This window comes from Megalobrama amblycephala, linkage group LG6 (assembly GCF_018812025.1).
Source record: "Megalobrama amblycephala isolate DHTTF-2021 linkage group LG6, ASM1881202v1, whole genome shotgun sequence".
Classification (NCBI taxonomy): Eukaryota; Metazoa; Chordata; class Actinopteri; order Cypriniformes; family Xenocyprididae; genus Megalobrama; species Megalobrama amblycephala.
In genome coordinates, this window is record NC_063049.1 from 26,597,952 (window position 1) to 26,617,961 (window position 20,010).

The following is a 20,010-nucleotide window of genomic DNA, read 5'->3' on the forward strand; positions in this document are numbered from 1 at the left end:
GAACTGAAACCTCATAAAAAGTGTTTCACAGTAGATTCCAACAGACTTTGATGTAGCATGTTGCTAAACTGATATGGTAAAAATACATAGTACACACAAACACAAACAATGAAATTAGGGATGCACGACATCAGCACCATGTCGGTTATCTGTAAATATTAGTTGTTGTTTTTTTTTTTTTAGAGATTTATTGCGTCAGTCAATACTAGATATTTAATTGTGCATGCTTGTTTCTATTACTTTTCTATTTAGATTCTGTTTCTCATCATTTAACACTCACTTAAAGTTCATCTTTAAACATTAATAAGTTAATAACTCTGTAAAATGTAATCCTTATCAAATCTCAAAATGAATATTCATTTTTCATACTGTACATTATAATTCTATAATGCCTGAATTCACTTATCATTATTAATGTTTTATTTTTCATCAGTTTAGACAAAATAGTAAAGAAATGTGTGCTTTTTAGGTTATCTGTCATCTGACATGAAAGTAATTATTTCACTCACATTCAAGTTGGTCACATGAATTTGTGCGCTGACCAACAGAATGATACTTGGTTTGAAAGAGGCTTCTGTGTGAGCCGTGCTTCATGCATTTCTACACTATTGCCAATTAAACTTTTTTTCCCCAGTAAAATTGCCAAAATTTCACTAATGTGACTGCACCTTTAAAAGCATAAAAACATAGCACACACAATAGTTTTTACTTAGATGGATCTACTTTGCACTACTGAATTGCATTCAAGTATATTTAAAATAAATTAATGATAAAACTACAATATCTAAAATTGCTGTCTATGTAGGCAGCTCGAACAGAGCTACAATATAGCAAGACGCACAATAAATCATGGTTATACTCACTGTGTAAACTCAAACTGACATTTTGTAAAGACGTTGCATGGACATATGCTCAAAGGAATCAATAGGAACATGAGCACTCGACTAATGGGTCATATGTACATGATTAGAGAAATGTAATACTGCCTCAAGGGTCTCATGGCTTGAGTATATGAATGAAATGGAGAGTGTTAATGGTGTGAGATGCATGTGTGCGAGATGTGCTAGTGATATACTCACAAGCAGCGTATATAACAGCATCAAAAGGAGGAGCATAGAGGACAGATGGTGCATTCACTCACACACACACTGGTGGCAGACAGGTCTAGGGCTACAGATGGTGACATCACAGTGGGGGTGTGAATGACAGAAGCCTCGCAATGAAGGAAAGTGGAAGAGGGCAGAGTCTTGAGAACCTCGTTCGTATTTGAATCTGTTTCTATATTTGAATACTGGTTAATAAAACTAGTTTAACTTGGAGGTGTCAAGCAAGGCTGGATGTTATTATGAAAATCTGCAATTATCCATACAATTCATGGATGGATTTTGCTTGTCAAGCTTCAACTGCAGTTCTATTTCACTGTATAATGCATGTAAATGACTTTACTTTTGTTGAATGTCTCATGTGGGTTTGATTTATAAATTAATTACCCATAAAAAGGATCTTTTGCCATCATATATTGATAAATGGGCGTTCTCATGGTGACTTTTGTGTGTGACACTTGTGCTGCAGCTGTTGCGCAAAAATTCAGCTTTGCCATTACATGAATAAATTACAATTTAATTGTTGTAATTTCACAATATCACTGTTTTTACTTTATTCTAGATCAAATAAATGCAGCCTTGGTCAGCATGACACTTTTTCCAAAAATGTAAAAAAAAAAAAAAAAAAAAAAAAATCTTATCTGCCCCAAACTTTTGAACGTTAGTGTACATGCACACTTTTCTCTCAAACTAAAACAATTTTTTCCATATTTTACATTTCATTTAATCACATCTTAATTAAACTAAAATCATATATTCAATATTCAATTATGCATACTTGGACACACAGATGAAGACTGTAGCTCGACTACACAAAAATTGTTGTCATGCAGCATTTCCATGCAGATTTGCAGGTTTTGTTCAATATTACGTGTGTGTCATTGTCTGTTCTGACTTCACTGTCAGTTCTCAGGTCCCTCCTTTTGTATGACTTCCTTTAAACCACAAAGGCCAGGCTATTTTAGCACACACCGACCTTCCTGAATCACATATACACTGCTTGACCCTCCAAACACAGTCTGACAAAAACACTTTTGGGGATTCTGTCCAGTTTTCACTATCGTAACACTTTCAAAACACAATGCACAACACATACACATTAGAATCAGTTGAGACCAACTCCTAATATCAATTATAATTATAGATAATTACAGAAATCTGCATAAATGAACTGATGTGAAACACAGGACATGCAGGAAACAAATGCCCCTATAAAATATATGCAAAACATGAACTTCTTTTAGAGCTGACTGTGATACCCATCGGCTGTGTCGTTGTGATTATGCAAACTAGTTTTGGAGACTGCACTTGCAGCTCATAGCTTTGCATAAACTGTGTCTTTTGGAGACAGGACAGTGGTGATGGTTGGTGTTGTAATGGGTGGGGAGGATATGTACCGTGTGTGTGCAGGACAGACAGTGCGTTTGTATTCTTTTTCCCACAGCCTTCTAAATTTGTGACTATTGTTCTGCGTGTGTATGTGTGTGTGTGAGAGAGTGTTGCTGTCTCAGGTGATGCAATTGTGTATTCTCTTGTTTCTGACTGAGATCTTTTGCATACATGCACTTTATTAGTAAGTCTAATATTGAGTGCATGCTATTATCATCACATCACATCACACCTCTGTCTTTCTATCAAACTGTCTTTCTCCATTTGTCTTTCTGGCTTGCATCCAGTAATTAAATAAGCACATGGACCGTATGATGGTCACACTAAATGACAGAAGTCTCTTTCCCTTCCTGTCATTTTTTCCCCACTCTCTATTCTATGTACGAGAGATTCCCACCATGAGACACAAAGCAGTTGTAAACAATAGCATAAAGAAAACAATGGATGAGAGCGTGTGTGTGTGTGTGTGTGTGTGTGTGTGTGTGTCTAGCACTCAAAAATGTTCTTCAGTTTGATCGTTGGAGGAACCTTTTAGGTCAATCTGTCTTATGCATGCAATATTTGATGTTTCTACTTCATAAGTCACCTAGGCATCTATTGATGTTTATGTTTTCATCTGGAAAAAAGTAACAAAAGAACCTCTAGGAGTATGCAATGAAATACGATGTTTATCAGATGTTTATAACAAAACTTTTTGAAATGATGCACTCTTTAACAGACATCTTAGCAAATGTGCTTGCTTGGAAAGATGCATAAAATAAAGGAAGGTAAAAATCTGTCTGCAAAGTATAAACAAATTCTGTTAAAACAATTGTGTCTCAGTATTTAAAAATGTTTAATAATGAAAGTAAAAAGTCTATTTAAACAAACATTTGAATTGTGTTCCAATAATATAAAATAAAATAAAATAATATAATATAATATAATATAATATAATATAATATAATATAATATAATATAATATAATATAATATAATATAATATAATATAATATAATATAATATAATATAATATAATATATAAGGCTTGGTGGAAAACTACTGATCTTCCATAACGTCATACACTATAAAAGAAGGCTGGTGCCTGTGCTAAATTAAACACATGTGAATATACACGTGGTCATTACAGAGTGCGTATTATTAACAAATGTGTGTTTATTTGTCTGTGTGTGTTAGCCACCTTTGTGCAGGGGCTTTCCTTGTGACGTTCGAGCAGAAAGCCCGGAATTGCTGCCACAACGTAAACACACACAACTGGTTCAGTGCTTACAAGACCTCATTAAAAAGTACTGACACATCCATTTTCGACTGGACAGTTTCCTCAGGTCAGTAAAGTTCAGCAAGACCGCAGCTTTACAGTCTCAAATCGCACTTCTAACTCAAATCAGAGGTTAAAATTTAGGCAGAAGATCTCCAAGAAACTATTTACTACAGTGCTTGTGAGGTTTCTCAAACAATCCATTTTTAATAATGTTTGTCAGCATTTTCTGCAATTAATTTAACTTGAACTGCCTGAATGTAACGTTTTAGGTCGTCCTAATTTTAGGGGTGTTATGTTATGAAATGTTATGTGTTATGTTTGAACAACCCTTTAGAATGTTCAAAACGTAACTGGCAATGATGTTAGCGTGATATTTGCATATAGAACTGCAAAAATAAATTCTTTATTGGAATTATTTGTTATTGCATTTTTATTTGGTATATCTATTTAGCCTGTCGTAGCTGCCTTTGTACTGCAAAATTATGTGTTTGAATTTTTAAAATGATTTATGGGCTCAGCTGACCAAAAATAATTTTAATTTTCTTATAGGAAATAGCAATCAAGCAGGCTTTGGCACTAACATGCCACAATGCAAATATTGTACAAAATAATTGCATACTAACCTTTCAGTCTGTCCTCAAGACACTCTTGCTGAATATATGTGTGTGAATGAGTGTCAGTGTGTTGCCATTTCTGTACTTTGCATATCTTAGCAACTTTGACTGGTGGCAACAGATGGCAGAAATCACCTGTGATGAGAGTGTGGGAGAGTGTGTGACAGGCAGATTGGGGAACGTGAGCAACTGACTGAGCTACAAACAACACAGGAATGTCATCTATTGATGATAATCATAATTATCATTAGAATTATTTACGAAACGCAGGGTTTTAGGGTGTTAAGTTACTGAGGCAACAGGGGGTCCTGATAAATTCAACACACACAAAAACTCTCACTCTTACCTGTAATTTGTGTGTGAATTTGTTTAATCTCTATTGTTGCTGTTGTCAGAGGGGTCTCATTTTATCATGGCGCATTAGATTGAACAGGTGTAGATGTAGTGTGTGTGTGTTGCGCTGGAAGAGATAAAAATGTTATCTGCTACAGATACGTGGGAACGTGGGGTGTGAGCATTCTACGCAAATGAGCCCAGTTTAGGGAGGAAAGAGTGACTGAGGGTCACATTTGGGTCAACATCAAGTCACTATTACCACCCACTTACTTCTAGTTTAGATGGATGTGTTTGTCCATGTATGTGTGTGTATCTGTGGTAGGGCTGGAATGCTAGAGTTGTATATGTAGGTTTGCAAGAAAGAAATAAACACACAAACACACACACAGCAGCAGCAGCAGCTGTCTCACCCCATGAATTGCCACCTACATACTGGAGGTCTGGAAGGTCAGGGGTGCTCACAGTGAAACTACCTAAAAATATCAGCCAAAGTATCTCACGTCTTCTTATTCACCAAACTTGAACCCCCAAACACAAGCTGTCTTCACCAAATGCCTCTGTTGCTTTCTATTTTGATCTGCTACATCCGGCTAATAAGCATATCAAAAGCAAGAAAGTTTCTTTGGTTGACTTCTTGAAGAGTGAGACTGTAAACACTGGTTTTGCATACGAAATTGTGTACTTTCAGAGTATGCACAAAGAAAAAAGTACTTCTCGTTGATGAAGCATGTTCTTAAGGTATGCAGTAAGGAGCGCCACAATTTGTTGGTTCATTTTAGTTATATCATGGTTATGTAGTACTAATTAATTACCTTGTTTGAATTTAGTTCAATTGTGGTTGATTTAACTAAAATGAGGAAACAAATTAAGTCGTAGGTGCAAATTCTTAATTTGAGGCCAATATTTTAAAAAAAAATGTGCGGCGCTCTGTAATGCAGTATAGTAGTACAAATAAATTCCCAGACATACTACATCCATCATGTTGGCACTGTCCTTTGACCTGTATGTCTTTAAGCCATGATGTATGATAAAAATCTGTGAAAATAATTCACACGGTTGCTGTTAAATGAGTACACTTGAAAGAGCCACTCAGCTCACACTTGTATGCCATTTTTTTTTGCTTTTCAGCTTTTCGAATCTGTCAGCTCTTCAGTTCATGTGGTCTTATGCACTGTAAAATCGAACAGTGAAATTAATTAAATGAAATGAGTTTGTTTTACTCAAATAATAATGAAACTTCATTGTACTTAATAGAAGAAAGTTGTGAACTCAATTTTATTGAGCTGCAGCAGATTTCTAATTCACAGCATGCTTTGCATCAGAATGTATAAATAAATGTTGAAATTAAGTGTTTTTTCATTGAGTTAGTGTTTAAAGTTGTGTTATGTTGGGATTTACAAGGGGTTCAGGGTTACCACTGTGGTGAAGAGTAGAGCCTGTGGTTACATTGAGGATGGTCTGCAAAACGTTTAATCCATATATACTGTGTGTTGTTTGATTATATACATGCAAGTATATAATGACAGTCTCTTTGATAGTTATAATAGCGTGTGTTATTTGCTACCTAACATTTAACCTAGATCTGAATGTCATGTTTATGTAAATTAACTATGTAATTAACATTATTATGAGTTGGGCAAGGCTGAGAACTGTGGAAGTAAAGGGATGCCGGTGACGTGATTGTTAATGAGAGACACCTGTGCACCACATTGGCCTTGCTTCCACGGCTCTCGGCCCCAACCCACTTGTCACGAAAATTTGAAGTTCTACTAACTTTAAAAAATTAGTTGGTTTACTTTAATATTTTGAGGTAATAAGTTTCCTCAAATGTTTTGAACATCCTGAACTTATTGAGTTTTATAGTGTGGGATAGAAATGTGTCCACTATTGCACTCTTCAGAATGATTGCTTTATTAAATATTTTAATGATTCTTTTTATAGATTTATTTCTTATGGCTGCTCTGCTATTTGTGAGCGTGTATAATACAGAGTTGGCGTCAGAGCAGTGGGTTAAAGGGCATCCTTTAAAGTGATCAAAAGAGTGTCACAGTGAGTGTCAGCGCTAAGCAGCTCAGTGTCACTATGAGGTGATCGAAGGTGAAACTTCTCACTCTTCCATTTATAATGTAAGTGTCACATGGACTCTCAGCCTTAATAGAGCTGTCAATCACACCTGACCCCAGCGGTCAATAACTAGACCACAGCATGAGCGGCTCAATCGGGGGCAAGTTGCGCTTGCATCCAGACAAATACAGTGGAGTTTACTTTTGACAATTAGTTTATTTATTTATTTTTTTAAATCATGTAAAACATTAGAAAGATTCAATTGTGTTCAAAATAATGATAGGATCACACAATTAAATTATAATCTATAAGAAATATACTCACCCACCCACCCCCACACCCCCCAAACACACACACACACACACACACACACACACTCACACACACACACACACACACACACACACACTCACACACTCACACACTCACACACTCACACACACACACACACACACACACACACACACACACACTCACACACTCACACACACACACACACACACACACACACACTCACACACTCACACACACACACACACACACACACACACACACTCACACACTCACACACTCACACACACTCACACACTCACACACTCACACACACTCACACACACACACACACACACACACACACACACACTCACACACTCACACACACACACACACACACACACACACACACACACACTCACACACTCACACACACACACACACACACACACTCACACACTCACACACTCACACACACACACACACACACACACACACACTCACACACTCACACACTCACACACTCACACACACTCACACACTCACACACACTCACACACTCACACACACACACACACACACACACACACACACACACTTAGTTATTTTACTTAGCCAAATGGGGAACATTCCATAGACTTGAATTTTAAAATTCATATTATATACTTTACAACCTAACCCTAACAGAAAACTTTCTGCATTTTTACAATTAAGTTATTAATTGTTTATTTTTTCTACCATTTTTACAAATGAGGACATCCCCAAAAGGAAGTTTTGGGAGGGTTTGTCAAATTTAGCTTTCCAAAAATATGGAATAGGCATGTAAACAAATACACACACACAAGATGCTTGAAACAAAACAAAACAAAAACAAAACAGTTATGCACATACTTAATGATTGGTTACCTGTTGCTTAATAACTTGCCATCACATTGTAGCATTACAGCACATCGTTACAAACTGTAGCCTTTGGCATTCGTTGCTAACCTGCATCATATCCCAAGGTTAAAAGCAGTGCTAACCCCATTTCAAATGTGAATTTAATTATATTACATGCAAGAAATTAAATAAAATCCTATGCATCCCTTGTGTAAATTTTGCATGAGTTTTAACGCTAAACTAATACAGCCAAAAAAAAATTGTCATTAGTTTCTAGAGCATATTATTTTCCCAGAGAACATATAATATGCACATATAGATACCCAGTTTTCTCAAATGCTCAAAAGAAAATCATAATATGATGTGATAAAGCACAGTTTGGGAGCAGAACTTATTTTACATGTTTCAAGCGATACGATACGATCCAGATCTTTCACCATTTTCTTATCAGAATTATAGTATGCTCCTCCTTGAGCAAAACCTGCAAGCTCTGGAGAAGAAAAAATAAGAAAATTTACAATAAAAAGCTTGTGATAACACTATAACCTCAAGACAACAGCTCACATACACCTACAGATACACAGTCTCAAACTGCTTCTCAGATCCTAACGATATTCATATGAGTGTTTAACATGAGCAGACATGCATGTGCAAATGCAAACCCCAGTCCACTTTAAAACCCTGATTCATTGAGCGTCAGTGAGACAGACGAGGTGAGAAACAAAAGGGTGGTTTAGTGACAGTGACACGCACACGCCGCATGAAAAAGGGAGTGGAGACTGAGAGGGTAATGGCAAACTGTGCACCGGACAGCCGAGGTGATGGATATAACGTATCAATCACATCTCACTGTGATGCAGGACATCAGTCAAACACGAGGGACTTTCATTGTGCGTGTGTGTTTGTTGTACAAAGAGTGTGGCAGGGTCCTAAGGGGGTCTTTAAGGATGCAGGGAATGAGGCGTTTAAAAAGAGCTTGATATTGTGTCACAGTATTCATTGTCCACACCCAGTTTTCTAGCGTTCAGAGACCTTTACAAACTCTTTCAGCGATGGCTATCTACTTTATTACATGTATCTATTAACTAATATTTGTAGAAGTACATTCTAATAGTTACTGTGAAAAAGAGTTTCCTTGTTGAACACGACTAATGAAGAGTAAGTAAGACTATTTTTGTTTGAAAGGCTGAGATTAATGAACATTTATGATTTTTCCAGTCATTTGTTTAGGAGCCCCTAAAGTGAGGGGCTCCTATTGTGCAGAAAAAACACTGACACTCACATGAAAACATTTGCAAATGCAAGACAAATTTCTGTGTTCATACGTTACCGTTATCTGGTTTATGTATGTCTATTTTTCCCCATGGCAACGCAAAAGTTTTCCATGCACATGTAAAAGTTTTTGTACACACTTCCACACAATTACACATACTTCTTGCACAACTTTTTCAGGATTTTTTTCAAATTTCACTTTAGGGGCTCTGTACATTTGTGATAACAAATAAATACTTTTAGAAATCACTTTAGTTCAAACTGACACATTCAAACAGATGTGTGAATCGGTTCAATTGATTCATTCAAACAACTTGACTCAAAAGAACAATTCACTCACAAATCAGGCAAATCACAAATTTACTCTATAAAATCTAGCTGAAGAAATACGTTAGAGAAGAGAATAACTAAAAAAAATTGTACTTCCGCTAATGAAACTTCAATTACTTTTTTATTACTTTTCCACGAGTGTAAAATACAATTTCAATAGCCTTTCATGGCCGTGGAAAGTTTAGGATCTATCTAGAACACCCTACAAATTATCCATGCTTTCATTGTGTGGTCCGTCGTGAGGATGTTTGTACAGTTCTGTTCATAAATTATTCTGACCATCAAAACAGATGTGTAATATGCATGGAAGCACACGTGTGCACGCTCACACATACAAAAAGGTGACGTCAGCTTTAAAGCCTCTCGTTTCTTTCCTTACAGAACAGTCTCTCACGCTCTCTCTCTCTCATGATTATTCATTCTGTCATTCCAGCTTCCAGTCTCAAGACTCAGTAGCAGGAAATGGCCATTGTTTCTAGATCAGGTATAGAGAGAATGGGACAGAGAGTGAGATGAGGAGAGGAGGTCTGGAGCCGTGATGGATGTGGCTCTTTTCCTGCAGGGACTTTCTCAGGCTCTTTTTCCTGTGTTGCCAAAGTCTCACTGCCTCCCATTTTCTTTTCTCAAGGATCTCTTCGTTGAGATGAAATGATTAAAAAGAAGGGAAAAGCAAAGAAAGTAAAGTTTTTTGTTTTGTTTTTTAAAGAGAGAGAGAGAAATATATTCCTCACCAAGAGAAACAAGAGAAGGAACAGAGTGACTGAGACAGACCTGTACATTTCATTTGTGTCTGATCACCTTTCAGGTCAATTTAATACTGCAGAAATGACCTTTCACCTCTTTGCTTGGCCCGTCACAGCCTTCCATCCATATAGCCATTTATTATGAAAGAGGGTCTCAGAGCTCAATGCTCTTTGACAGAGAGCGCTCTAACTCTCTTCTTTCTACAATGACAGAGGGTTTGGGTCCACATCTAATGGATTTAATGGATTGGATCCACATTTAAACTTTTATGACATGAAGTGTGTCACTAGCTGTAGCAAACAGAATTGCAATCTGTTTGTTTGAAACATAACATTCACTAAATGTTACAGGGGCAGGACACCGTTTGGCCGAACAATAGACGATGTGGGGATTGTAAGAAATTAGTTACTGCATTCTTGTTTACTGCTGTTAGTAATTGGGAAACTTTGTAGCTCTTGTACTTGCAAAACTCGCTGTCACAATGCTATTATGTTGTGTGTGGTTATTATGTGGTTGCTAAGATGCTCTGAGTGGCTTTACTCTGGTCACTTCATGCGTTTTATATAGCTATTAGATCATGAAAAGACCAGATGTAAATGCCCTCCGAAACGCATTCGAGACGGATATAAAAACCAATCACTTAAACCTCTTGAAGAGGTGGTCTGAGAGGCATTCCAGTCAAAACTGAACAACTCTAAATGCATCTGGTTTTTGAAACCCACATATGTAAATTTTACTCCTCCCAAAAATGCTAAAAAATAAACATGAGAGAGCATGTTATAGGCTAAATAACATGTTATAACCAGATATGACAGCGCTAGTGCATCACGCATGGCCTCAGATGAGCAGCTGAGTATCTCTTCAGCAAGCCAATGAGCAAACTGCCGCAAATGAAACAAAGTAAGTCGCAGATGCTCAACACACAATCATCTTCATTAAAAGTAATGAGACTAAATGATCTTGCCAGTGCTGTTGCCACGCTTTCTCCTATTGCGGTCTTTGATTTTGAAATAAATAAGCTTTATATAGCCATAGGCGTAAATTGCAGGTGGGACATGTCCCCAGGATAGATATTGTCCCCACCACTTTTTGAAACATCTCGTGGCACGGATGTATACTAATACAAAAGAAACAGCTCTAGTTGATTAGCAATTTGTTCGTTTGTGTTACATAATAGGCGATCTGGCACTGGGATGTGTTGTTTTTGAAATCATGTTGAGTGCTCGTTGCTGTTATCAGTGGAGCAACAGTATTCTCTTGGCGCTCATGTACACTGCGCAGTCTTCACACGAACAAGCGCTTCAATCTATCGCTTAAAGGTGCCGTCAAACGTTTTTTTACAAGATGTAATATAAGTCTAAGGTGTCCCCTGAATGTGTCTGTGAAGTTTCAGCTCAAAATACCCCATAGATTTTTTTTAATAAATTTTTTTAACTGCCTATTTTGGGGCATAATTAGAAATGCACCGATTCAGGCTGCGGCCCCTTTAATTCCTCACGCTCCCCGCCCCCGGAGCTCGCGCTTGCCTTAAACAGCATAAACAAAGTTCACACAGCTAATATAACCCTCAAAATGGATCTTTACAAAGTGTTCGTCATGCATGCTGCATGCATACGTCGGATCATGTGAGTATAGTATTTATTTGGATGTTTACATTTGATTCTGAATGAGTTTGATAGTGCTCCGTGGCTAAAGCTAACATTACACACTGTTGGAGAGATTTATAAAAAATGAAGTATATGTGTTTATGTTTATGTTTATGAATTATACAGACTGCAAGTGTTTAAAAATGAAAATAGCGACGGCTCTCTTGTCTCCGTGAATACAGTAAGAAACGATGGTAACTTTAACCACATTTAACAGTACATTAGCAACATGCTAACGAAACATTTAGAAAGACAATTTACAAATATCACTAAAAATATCATGATATCATGGTTCATGTCAGTTATTATTGCTCCATCTGCCATTTTTCGCTATTGTCCTTGCTTGCTTACCTAGTCTGATGATTCAGCTGTGCACAGATCCAGACGTTCATACTGCCTGCCCTTGTCTAATGCCTTGAACATGAGCTGGCATATGCAAATATTGGGATCATACATATTAATGATCCCGACTGTTACATAACAGTCACTGTTATGTTGAGATTCGCCTGTTCTTCTGAGGTCTTTTAAACAAATGAGATTTACACAAGAAGGAGGAAACAATGGTGTTTGAGACTGTATGTCATTTCCATGTACTGAACTCTGTTAACACTGTTGTGGCCGGAGACTATTCGTTCCGGTGAAATCACAAAACAAAATGCACATAAATGTGCCCCTGCTCTTGATATATAATCACTGATGAACATCTTTGGTTTTAATGAGGAAAAAAATAAAATAAATTACACAAGGGTGGATTAGAATCCAGAACCTCTGGCAAGCTGAACAAAAATTATACCCCTCGTCTATCATGACAATCTAATATTAAAAGTGGATCAAAGTATTTATTGACTAATGTAAATACTCTCAAGATTAACAACATATTGTATTATAGTAGATGTAAGGACGAAACTATCATATTAAACATGAGGTCTATGTCAATAAATTTTGTGCATTTATTACTGTAATGATACAATTACAATACACCCCCCCACCACCACCACCACCACCACACCACACATCCCACCCACTTTTTAAAACAAATTTACACCACTGTCAATAGCTAATGATCAATAAAATGCAGCTCATATTTGTTGCTTTCGGTGACATGAACTGCAATAAATCATATAGTCCGGGAATTGAAGATTGGATTTATATCCGTTTTGTGGAGACACATTTATGTAGCCAAGTGTAAATTGAATTGCTTTGATAAATCAGATAGATCAGCAAAAACGCATGAAGTGACCAGGTGTAAACAGGCCCTATGTGGTTCTAAGAGTGTTGGATGGTTGCTGCTTATACTGGCCAAAGATCACCCAACCTACAAATCTCTGTCTCTGCACTGAAAAATGTTAATAAAATACATTTAAAAATAATGTGTACGATTCCATTCAGAAGTTTTAATTGTGTTTTACATCAATCCCTAATTATGAGGAATAGTCAAGTTATTAAAAAAAGTTTATCCAATGTATGTCAGGTATACAGTTTTGATGGCACCTAAAGGAAATATATATAGAGTTAACAAACAACTGAAGCATGTCGGCCTGAAAAGCTTCTTGAATTTCCATGAAACCGCACACACAGACACACAGTAAGGTGACTCTTTGCAGAACCAACCCCAGGAGACTTTAAGAAGTCGGTGACTAAGATCAGTCCAGTGACCAACAACACTGGCGCTATAGCCTGCATATGACCCTCCCCCGCTCAACACACACACACGCTGCATGACGGGTTAAAGAAACTCCTCCTGAGAGCCTTGTTCTCCCTTTCACTCTGTCTCAGGTCTTTCTCTCCTTTCCTCTCCTCAATGGCCCTTTGTGTAGAGGCCCTTGGGACATCAACATGACAATGTGCCCCAGCGGTGGGATCCTGTGTTTGTTAAGTGCCCTCACCCTCAAGAGACAGAGGCTACAGCCAACTGAGAGGAGAGGTTAGCCAGAGAGGAGAGGCCATCTTTGATCAAACGAATAAAAAAAGGGGAAGAAAGAGCGCAGCGACTTTTCATTAACTCGAGTAGCATGAAGGCCATTCATGTTGGGAGAGCGGGAAAAAGCAGCGCTATTATACTGCTCAACTAATCATTTAAAGATGAGGTTAATATGTTTGAGGATTGTAAAATAGCTTGATTGAAAGAGAGTGATCTGGTCTAAGGTAGCAGTGACGTCTATCTTTTGTGTGACGTTACTCCACTGGAAGGAAATACAGTGGTTCTTATTGTAGCAGCTGGGAAGTAAGTCATTTAGTTGGATGCTTATTTATCATGTCAGACATATATACTACTGTTGACTTCCTCTGACAAACAATAGAGATCAGTTTGTTTGTGTTCAGGAATTTAACATGGAAAATGGCTAAAACATCATTCTTCAAGTAAAAAAACGAATCCCTACCATTTACAACTATCACTATGTTGCTTTTTCAATAAGTGAAAATGTTCCCTTTCTAATGGCTTTTCTAAAATACATACCTGAAACTTTCACTTCAACAGTAACTTCTCCCAAACTCTGCAGTTCCTTTTCAAATTGAGCCTAAATTGACAGCGCTCTCCCACTCTTCCTGTATTATTCATCTAAGCAAATTTGTGCATTATCTTTGACACAGTGACCATGACACCAAACTAACTCAGGAAACCTTTCTCTTGTTCTCACTGACCAAGTGACGCAATACATGAAGGGTATGTTGTTGAGTTTATTTTTGTAAGTGTACACGTTTTTTCCAATATAACCGATTTTATTGCCTCATCTGGCTATGGCTTTACTCCACCGGAAGGAAATGCAGTCACTAGGGGCTATTTATTATAAAACACCGTTTTCAACTAAAAACGGAAAACTTTTTACATGACAAAGGCGTTTTGGGGGCCTGAAAATGCACATTTTTGAAAATGGTTTTCAAAGTGCAAGTTTTTGAAAATGATACCATTATCTTCTCTGTGCTAACTGCAAAAACACGAATCTGTGAAAATGCTGACAGCATGCACATGCGTATTACGTTTAGTCTATCCACCTAATTTTTCAAGGCAAAAGTAAGAATTTTCTGTAAATGTGTGAGACTTCTGATTTATTAGCCGCTATAGGGAAATAACAAGAAGAATATCAAAGTGCGGTAAACTGTATAAATAAGGTGGATAGGCATGCACGTTTGGCGAGTCCTCTGTAAAAGAATGCATATGAGCACAGGCACGTAGTCTTTCTTTACAAAGTATCATCGCCAACTACTTGTCTGGAATGCGTAATACAGCGTTTTTAGTCATTTCCGTGGATTTGTGTGAACGGGGATAGTTTTGATAATGTTGTTATCTGTACAAACAAAAAACTTTTCTGTTTTTAGTACATCTTTGTCGTGTAAACGTACCCTTAGTGTAGCAGCTGGGAAGTAAGTCATTTAGTTTGATGCTCATTGATCATGTCAGACTCATAGACTACTGTTGACTTCCTCTGGCAAACAACGGAGATCAGTTTGTTTGTGTTCAGGAATTTAACACAAAAAATTGGCTCCTTCCTTAAGTAAAAACAAATCCCTAACATCTACCACTATTACTATTTTTCTTTTCAGGAAGTGAAAACGCTGTCTTTCTAGTAGCTTTTCTGAACTACATGCCTAAAACTTTCACTTCAACAACAATTTCCCAAAATCTGCAGCTCCATCTCAAATTCAACTTAAATTGACAAGTGTTCTCCCACTCTTCCTAGATTATTCATCAAAGCAACTTTGTGCATTATTCTGTCACACGATGACCATGAACACCGAACTAACTCAGGAAAACTTTCTCTCATTCTCACTGAACAAATTCTCTTTGACTACAACAACACACCTCACTGAATGCTGAGCAGACCAAGCAACTCACTCTATACAAGACAAGTATGTTGGTGACACTGAGTGTACAGGTTTTTCCAATATAGCCAATACTATTGCCTCATCTTACTCATGGTAATTGCCAATATGTTACAGGCACAAAGCTATGTGCTTCAACCATAAAATAACTGTAGCCTTAAGTGCCTAAATCTTAAAAGGTCAGTTCACACAAACCTGTATGACTTTCTTCATGTTTTGGAACACAAAAGTATAGAGTGGTGGAACTTTATGACGCATTTCTGTTGGCCAAAACCCGGAAACAAGTTTTTTAGCACTTCCGGTTCCATCGCCCAAAAGTCAATGGGTTTTTTAAAGGGTTTTTGGTTAAATGGTTGAAATAAGGTCCGTGGTTAACAAAAGCTCAAGATAGTTTCACGTTTTATTCTACAACATAAAATACATCAGTATTAACCTACCCATGATTTTTTTTAAGCTGTTACATGTCTACATGTTACAAACAAGTGGCTAAATCGTACTACAGGGGTTGTCTACAATATAATCACGCTTTTACAGCCTAGTTATGCTTGTAACTGCGCATTTACAAACTATTCTAATTCATAATTTCAGGGAAAATGTTTTTAGATAAGACTGAAAAAGTTGTCGAAAGCTTTGTTGGTGACTTTGAAATTGTGTGACTGGTGTAGTTTGATTATAGCCTACCTTTAGCTTTTTGGTTCTGGCAACTGCATTTAGACTTCAAAATTCATAAAAGTTGTTTTCATCTGTGAAAATTATCTTGATGGATAATTAATCATAAACTTTTGATCACAGAGCTTATTTTTTGTGATAATCCAAAAGCCTATGGAAAAATCCTATCGGTTTTTTGTCGAAGGAACCAGCGTGATGCTAACTGCCGGCTACAAAGTGATGTCATAGTTTAAGCACTCTATTCGGTTGTTAAGTCTGACGTCACGCTGCAGCACTTCCGGGTCCTAACGCTCTATCTCATACCACAAGAAAACAACAAATGGCGCTAATATACATACACGATGTGGTGTAATACTACAAAAAATATATAATTATAACCTTTATCTCCATACCAAAATTCCAGATGGCCAGACAATGATTCATCTTTTATAAATAGTTAAAATATTAATATCTGTGACGCTGTGAGCACGAAGACTGTTGTGTAGACTGTAAGTATTTAAAATGTTTAACTTTTTAAAATGATTGATGTTTAAAATGAATAAATAGCGCTCATAAACGGCCGTCGATGGCATTCTCAAGTGAAACGAGTCGAGGCTTGGACCCGGAAACGGCGTTCCTTACGTCACGACTTAACAAGCGGATAGATTGTGGTGTCCTGCTCATACGTGTGTCCATATAATGGCAGTGAATAGTGACCAGCTTCAAGCCTTAAAAAATTTTTTTTTTAAAAAGATGCAGAAGCATCACAGAATTGTCTCATGTGACTTATACCATATTTTAAAAGTGTTCTGATGGCATACAATAGGGTTTGATAGAAAAAAAAAAGCAAAATTTAAATTATAATTTAGCGCAAATCCTGACTTTTGGTCTGAGCACGTTCATAAGCACAGCAGTTCACTCTGGCTCGCACAAGAAAAGCACATAAGCGCAACATTTAAAAAAAAAAAAATCAAAATGAGTCAAAACACTAAACTGACATGTTAGAGCTCTAAAAATAAACACACAATATTGAGAAAAATAGACTTGATTAAATAATTGCTGTATTGTTTCTTACTTGAATGCTACTGCTAAATAGACCTGCTGTGCCTGAAAATCTTAAAGCACTGTATTTTGCTTCTTTGTTTGATTTTTTTAATAACAGTAATGAAATAACATATTTTTTGTGAAATAAAATACTCATATCATGAAAAATGTCTCCATGTTTTGTTTTTTTTGTCCACACAATGAAAGTCAGTGGGGTCCAATGTTGTTTGCGACCCTACTGACTTTCAAAATATCTTCTTCAATTTTAAATATCTTCTTTAATTTTGAACACAGAAGTCAGATGACATAACACAGACATAAAATACTGCGATATACACAGAATTACTTTATGTGTGTGAAAGTTCAGCTACAACAATTTGAATGATTCAAAATTCCGACCCCAATTTCAATTTTTGGCATGCCAAAACATGAGAGAAAGTCCTCTCTCTCACTCTTATCTGGACTTGATTTCCCAGATCTTAAAACAGAGTCACTATGGCTATATGCTCACATGTGTTTTAAAATAGCCCTGGCTAAATATTTTTAGCCCTGTAGTTTTTCAGAATAAGCAACTGCCTGTCACAATGCTCCCCTGGCGTTCGAATGGGATTGAACCTAATCTTAGAATAACCGTTCTGTCAGCAAATGGGCCTGACAAAAACAAAGTTATGAATTGGTCTTCATATAGAGCTAGGATAAGCTTATCTCTTGAGGAGGTCAACAAAAAAGGACCAGCAGAATGGAACTAGAAAGATTTTGTCAAAAACAATTGGCCAAGAAAATGATTATTCATTTCTGGAACAAATGGTAGACTCTGTTACCTAACCAGTTTGTTGCAACTAAGCTGTTGTTCTCATGTGCACAGATCAGCAATCAAATCACCCATAAGCAGGCACAAACAGAATCTGCACCCAAAAAAAAAGTTCCACACATTGCACACCACTTGCATGCTTGTCTATTATATTCTGGCTAATTTTATTATGTTTTCAGCTAGCAATAAAAGCGTGAAACTCTCAGCTCCATTTGACACATTTTACAATGTTTATAGCCACTCAGCCTAGGGTTGCCAAGTATGGCAACTGTCCCGTATTAGCTGGGACATCCCTTATATTGGGCCTAATTGATTTGTCCCATACGTGACCTCCCTTGTCCCATTTATTGACTGCTCGCTGATCTAACAGCCACTTATTTTCATGTATTTCGGGAGAAGTGGAGCAATTGACGTGTTGTAAATGTGACATATACGATTCCCTGAATTGCGATGCGAACTAACATGGCGGTGCCCATTGCGCATTATAGATCAGTTAACATGATCATTAAAAAGTTTTTTAAAAGACAAAACACATTCACTTACACGTAATTGAGATTTGGAATATCAGGTAGTTGATGACATAGCTAACAGGTTTGTGAATTTTTTTGAATAAAAAAGGAAAAATGGAATAAAAGTGATACATCTGTCATACATCTGCAATACGGTGTGTCATATGACAAGCATGAGAAATAATAAGGTGAACAGTCTAAACCAGAGACATTAAATGTTTTTCAATGGCTATGGGTAAAATGTTCTAAAATAATGGTCACTTAAACTCATTTTGGGGGGTCGGCTAGAATATTTTAAACTTATGTGTGAAAAGGTATATATTGTGGCTTTCTTCTTTATTTATGTTTGTCTTTCTTCAGAAAAAAAATTAACAAAATTTGACACAGAATGATCCAAATGTGTTGATGTCTGAGAACCTTTACAACTTTTACTTAACTGCAGATGCTGAATTAATAACATGCACTGTGTGGTACAGCTCAAATATTTTGAGTGTGTCCCTTATTTCCCTATAAAGAACCACAATTGTCGCTTATTCTCCTTTCCTGAAGTTGGCAACCCTAACTCAGCCTCCCAAAAAATCAGTGTAGACAATGCAAAAAGGTCTGTAGATTTTGTTCTGGCCTGCCCATTAGAGAATAGCTTGCTGCAATTTCAAACCCTTAACATCTGAAAAGTGGCTATGTTCAAAATAGCATACTACCATATTACTTTTACTACATTTTCCAAAATGTGCAGTATACTATAGTAATTTGCATGACTTAACCTATAATCTCCACTGTGATGGATGAACTGCTAGTAATATCTACCATGATCTGTTATTTGAAAGTTATTTAATGTCAAAAAGACAATTTTCCATAAAATGTAAATAAAACGCAATGTAATGAGGTCATATGACAAAGAAAAAAAGCACATTACTGTTTATTGTGGCTTGTGGAATAATGCCTACTATTTCACTAAAATAAACAGTATCCATCTTACATTCCAAAATAGAAGTAAGTTATTTTCTGTAAATGTGCAAGATTTCTGATTTATTCAAAACACCTAAAAGAATAAAGTGCAGTAAACGGTTAAACAATTTGTGCTACAAACCTGTGTTTTTCTAATTACGTCATACATTAAAATAATATGGTAAAAATACTAGTTTACATTATCAAGCAGCATAATGAGCTGCTTTGTTCACGCCAAAAACAACTGGAAGCGGATGACACCGGAAGGCAATTTACAAATGGCTGTGCCCACTCTTACCTTAAAATAAGGTGGATAAA

At 36.8% G+C, this 20,010-nt stretch overlaps 1 protein-coding gene across 2 annotated transcripts in view; it reads right to left on the reverse strand.

Annotated features, from left to right (window-relative positions):
• arhgap15 (Rho GTPase activating protein 15) overlaps positions 1-20,010 on the reverse strand; it is a 97,527-nt gene that overhangs the window by 75,799 nt on the left and 1,718 nt on the right. The window lies entirely within an intron of this gene.